Genomic DNA, 6,000 nt, shown 5'->3' with positions numbered 1-6,000 from the left:
AGCTGGAGCCCTCTGAAGTGGAGCCCCCCCCGCACCAGACCACCACATGGAGGGAAAGAGCGGCTCAGCTTCCAGGGGCCTCCTCAACTGTACCCAACACCCCACCTCCAGGAAAGATAAAATGGGCAATCCCAGTGGAGGAGCCTTCAGGACTGCTTGACAGTCCTGAGCAGGAGCCCATGGAGGAGGCCCCCCACTCAAGTGGCCAGGACCTGCCCCCTGAGACCATGGGCACTGTGGCTTAGGCTGAGGTCAACCCCACAGTAGGTCTGGCAGTGAAGCCCTTCCCCTCTGATGATCTGGGAGAGTCAGGGGCCCTAGGGCTCACTCCAGTGAGTCCTGAGGGAGGAAGAACTCTCTCCCAGGACCCTGAGGCAAGCACTGACTTAAGGCAAGCACCAACTATAGCCCTGTCATCTTGTGAGGGAGTCCCACTCCCACCCTTACCCCCACTCCCATCCCAAGGGGCTGCAGAGCTTTCCCAATCCCAACCAGAGTCCACGGTCTTAGCAGATGAGGGGGTTCAGACAATGTCTAAGCAGCTTGCTGAGCCTCAGGACTAAGAGGAGAATGCCTGAGAACTGGCAGGGCCCATACAGCCTGTGTACCTATCGGTCCCAGTGGTGCCCAGGGGTGAACTGTTTGCATTTCTTAACCATGAGTACACATGGCAGTCCATCAGCAAGGTGCAGCTTACCCTGGACTGCTGGGGAGATTTTGACAGCATCCTCAACACTGCGAAGGTGTTGGTGGGGGAAGGCAAGAGGCCCAAGCACTGCAATGTCTGGATCTATAGGAGAGGCTGCAGTTTCATAGATTCCCTCTTTCTCCCCCACCCCCCCCCCGCCATGAGGTCATTTAAGATCAGGACCCTCAACATCCACGTCAACAGAAAGTATATCTGGCGATGCCAGGTGCTCTCCTCCCTTCAGGAGGGGGGTACCCCATGGTATTCTTGCAGGAGACCCTGATGACTCCAGCCAATGAGCCTAACTGGCAGCTAGAGTGGGGAGGCAGGGTCTTTTTTAGTCACCTCTCAGCCACCTCTTGTGGAGTGGCCACCCTGTTCTCCCCAGGCCTGCAGCTGGAGGTCCTCCAGGATGTTGAGTTGGTGCCAAGCCGCCTGCTGTACCTCTGGATCCAAGTGCAGGGTCTGGTCCTGGAAACTCCTGAAATTGTACACCCCTGAAAAGGACTCAGAGTTGGTGGACTTCTTCTGCCAGGCAGCCACTTCTATCAGCACCCTCAACCCTTGAGACTTTAACATCAGCCAAGATGTGCGGTACCAGTGAGGCAGGAAGCGGAACCAGGCCACCATGGGCATCCTCAGGGAGATCCTAACGGAATATCCCATGGTGGACATCTGGCATACCTGTCACCCTGACAGCCCCCCCACCTTCACCTACATGAGGGTGGGAAAGGAGCAGGCATGCCACTCCTGGTTGGGCCAAATTTATATCTCATTGCCACACTTTACTCAGGCCCACTTCTCTGGCATCTGGCCTACCCCCTTCAGCAATCATCACCTTGTCTAGGCCCAGGTTACACTGGGGCCTGAGCATCCAGTTTACTGGAGGATGTGGACTTCAGGGAGGCTTCTGGGAGTTCTGGCTGGCCTGGCAGGAGCAGCAGGCAGCTTTCCCCTCAGCTGGAACATGGTGGGATGTGGGAAAGGTGCGCATCCAGCTTTTTTGCTGCAATTACACTTGGGGGCACACCAAGGCAGTCCAGGAGCAGTTCAGGCAGGAAGTGCTGGAGCTGGAAAGGTGCCTAGCAGCTGACCCAACCAACCCGTCCCTCTGCAGACAGTGTCGTGAGAAACGGGAAGAATTTTGAACTCTGGACAATCCTTGCGCCCGTAGTGCATTTGTCCACTTGTACCTCCAGCTCCTTCAGGAGATGGACCATGACTCACAGTTCTATACCTGCGGGGGGGGAGAAGTACATCACCTGCCTTCTGGTGCGTGACAGCACCCCACTCATGGATCCACGTGAGATGCACCAACGCATGCAACCCTTCTATGAAGAGCTCTTCTCCCTGGATCCAACTGATGCTGAAACTTGTCAGACACTGTGGGAGAGATTTCCACAGGTCAGTGTGGGTGATCAAGACTGGCTGGAGGCTCCTCTCACCTTGGCTGAGTTTTCAGCCACTGTCCACTTGATGCCTGGCAACAAGGCACCAGGCATCAACAGGCTGACCACACCGGCACCACACTTACAGGTTGGGGAACTCTCCTCTTGCCAGCACGGAGACGGAAAAGGATCTTGGAGTCGTCATTGACTCCACGATGAACATGGGCCGGCAGTGTGGGGAGGCAGTCAAGAAGGCCAATCGTACCCTATCATGCATCCACAGATGCATCTCGAGCAGGTCCAGGGAGGTGATCCTCCCCCTCTATGCGGCACTGGTCAGGCCGCAGCTGGAGTACTGCGTCCAGTTCTGGGCGCCACACTTCAAGAGGGACGTGGACAATATGGAAAGAGTTCAGAGGAGGGCCACTCGTATGATCAGGGGTCAGCAGGGCAGGCCTTATGAGGATAGGCTACGGGACCTGAACCTGTTTAGCCTCCACAAGAGAAGGCTAAGGGGGGACCTTGTGGCCTGCTACAAACTGGTCAGGGGGGATCAGCAGGTATTGGGGGAGTCCCTGTTCCCCCGTGCGCTGCCAGGAGTGACCAGGAATAACGGTCACAAACTGGCGGAGGGTAAGTTTAGATTAGATATTAGGAGGCGCTACTTCACAGTCAGGGTGGCTAGGGCCTGGAACCAGCTTCCAGGGGAAGTGGTGCAGGCTCCTAGCCTGGGGATTTTTAAAAGGAAGTTAGATGAGCACCTTGCCGGGGTCATCTGACCCCGGTGCTCTTTCCTGCTAAGGCAGGGGGTCGGACTAGATGATCTACCTAGGTCCCTTCCGACTCTAGCTACTATGAAACTATGAAACTATGACCTCAGATTTCTACCGGGCCTTCTGGGAAGTCCTTGGCCCTGGACTTTGCTGCAGTCTGGGCTGAATCTGAAGGAAGTGGAGAGCTCCCCTTCTCATGATGGGGGGGACTGTGCTGGCCCTCCTGCCAAAGAAAGGGTATCCCCACAACCTGAGGAACTGGCATCCCATGTCCCTCTGCATGTACTACAAGGTGGCAGTGAAGGCCATCTCACTGTGCCCGCGGTCCGTGCTGGCAGACATGATCCATCTCGACCAGACATACATGGTGCTTATACATTCCATCTTCAACAACCTGTACCTGTTTTGGAAACTCCTGGAGCTAGCATACTGGGAGAGCCTGTCTTTAGCCCTCCTGTCCCTAGACTAGGAGAACAGGTTCAACAGGTTGGATCACAGGTATCTCACAGGCACACTGTGGGCATTTGCCTACGGGCTCTTCAGATGCTGTATGCCTCTGCAGAGTGTTTGGTCAAATTCAACTGGACCCTGACAGATCCCTTCCTATTTAGGCAAGGTATGTGTCAAAGTTGCCCACTGTCAGGTCAACTGTATGCCTTGGCCCTGGAGTCCTTCCTCATCCTCCTATGGAGGTGGGTGGTGGGGCTGGTGCTCCGGAAGCCAGCAGTGTGGTTGCTCCTGTCATTGTATGATGACATACTTCTCGCAATCCAGGACCTGAGTGACCTGGCATGGGTGGAGGCCTGCCAGGTGTGCTTGGCTGCCTCCTCTGACTGGGTCAACTGGGTCAAGAGCTTTGGCCTGTTGGGTGATGTGTGGCAGGTGGGCTCACTCCCACCCCACACTCCATGGGATCTGCTGGAGCATGGGCTTGCTGATCTACTTGGGGGTCTACCTGTCCCCCATGGACTCCTTCCCACCAGAGAACTGACACCAGCTGGAGGCAAGGGTGGTAGAGCAGCTCTGGGCATAGGTGGGACTGCTGCAGTGTCTATCCCTGTGTGGGAGAGCACCGGTGTTGAACCAGCTGGTCCTGTCCATGCTTTGGCAATGCTTCCACACCCTGCCAGTGCCCACCGAGGTCCTAGCCAGGCTCCAGAGATGGGTGCTGGAGTTTTTCTGGCCAGGATGGCACTGGATCACTGTGGAGGTCCTGAGCTTCCCCTTGTGGGAGGGCGGCCAGGGCCTGCACAGCCAGGGCCTGATGTTCCACCTTCAGGCCCTGCAGTGATTGCTATATGTTGTCAGTGGCTACACAGCATGAGGCCACCTGGGGTGTGCCTTCCTCTGCCATTTCCAGGGGCACTGGTATGATTGGCAGCTCCTTGACCTGCGGGATTGCAAGGGCTGCAAAAGTTCTACCAGAACCTCCTCTGGGCCTGAAGGCTCATCTCTGCCTCCAGGTCCCCTGCAACACTCAACCAGAGTGCCGACCTGCTCACTGAGCCCCTTCTCTGGAACCCCCATCTGGAGGTACCAATGGTGGAGGTGCTGCAGTTGTGACAGAAGTTGGTCCTTGGTGGTATCAGAGACCCTCTGGACTATGTTAGGTAGGTGTGGGTAGACTATGATAGGTGAGTGTGGGTACACCCCACTGCACTGACTCAGTGCATGGGTTTACCCATGACACATGTGACCTGCTGCCTAGTCCAGGAGGTGAAATCTGTCTTACCTCCTGATGCACCTGCCTTTGTTGACCAAGTCCTGTGCAATAGCAGTCCCCATCCCACCCCCAACCCTGTGTCCTCCAGCCCACCAGAGTTTGTTGTGGCACCAGCACCTCATCCAGTCTCGTGGCACTCCCCACTCCACCACCTGAGCCAGCTGGAGGACACCAAACCAGTGAACTTCTCCACCACCCATTACCACCACATCTATACACTCATGCTTCACATGATCCACCATGCTGTCCTTGCATCCTGCTCAGACACCAAGTGGCAGGACCTGCTCAGCAAGCGTATAGCTGGGGCATCCCAGTGGCTGAGCTTATACTCCACCCTCATCTCACAAGCCACTGGGGACCTCAGCTGGTGGCTCCTCCATGGAGCCATAGCCATGGGTATGTATGTGGTGAACTTGACCAACACCTCAGTCTCCAGACCCTTCTGCGAGCAGAGGGAGACCTTGGCACACATGTCTCAAGTGCACTAGGCTGCAGCCCCTCCACCTCCAACTTCAGAACCTCCTTCTGAGGTTCTGGATAAATTTTACACCCCACCTTTTAATTTTGGACACTCCATCCATGGCCCCACCAAGTCCTGGGACCTCCTGGTCAACCTCCTGGTCCTGGCCAAGTGGGCCCTGCACATGACCAGAAAGGAGGCTCTGGCCTGGAAGGGCTGCATTCCTGTCACTGGTCCACACATATTTCCAGGTGGAGCACCACTGGGCAGTGTCTACTGGCTCCATAGACATGGTTGAGGACCGGTGGGTGTGGCCCGGGGGAGGCTCTGCTCAGTATCCCCCTCAGGATCCCTCATTTTCACATTTGACCATTTAACTCTCCCATCACTCCTGTCCTATGTTGTTCCAAAAATGTTGTTGTATGTTTCACCCATTGGCTCCACACAGTAGGGGCCATGGTACTTGAAGATACAAATATCTAGCCAACTGGTATCTGGGGACACCCCCAAATCCATGTTGTTCCACAATTCAAACAAAAGACCACTACACACACACACACACACACACACACACACACAGCCTGTGTGAAGCAGCTAGTATTCACTGCAGATTTGGATTTGACCGATTCCAGGGACAGTGATACGATTCAGTAAGTCAAATCACTGTCCTGATTTGATTTGGCTGAATCTCCAAATCAGCCAGGCCAGGTCCATCCCCAGCCCCTCTCCCAGCCCAGCAATGGCTGCCCTGCCCACCCCACCTCCCAGCATTTGGGGAAAAAAAAGCCCCAGCTCAGGAGGTGCTGCCAGGTGGGGGATGGTCCCCACTGCTCCACGCTGTGTGGGGGGCTCTGCACAAGCCCCCGAACCCCACCCCACTCCCCCAGCCCCCTCATGGGTGCCCCACATGGGCCAGCTCTGGCCCTTTAAAAAAAAACAAAAAACCTGAAGAAACCCCAGGACTCATT

Source organism: Crocodylus siamensis, chromosome 3 (genome assembly GCF_052110815.1).
Source record: "Crocodylus siamensis isolate JL-2025a chromosome 3, ASM5211081v1, whole genome shotgun sequence".
Classification (NCBI taxonomy): Eukaryota; Metazoa; Chordata; order Crocodylia; family Crocodylidae; genus Crocodylus; species Crocodylus siamensis.
This window is presented reverse-complemented; position numbering follows the sequence as displayed.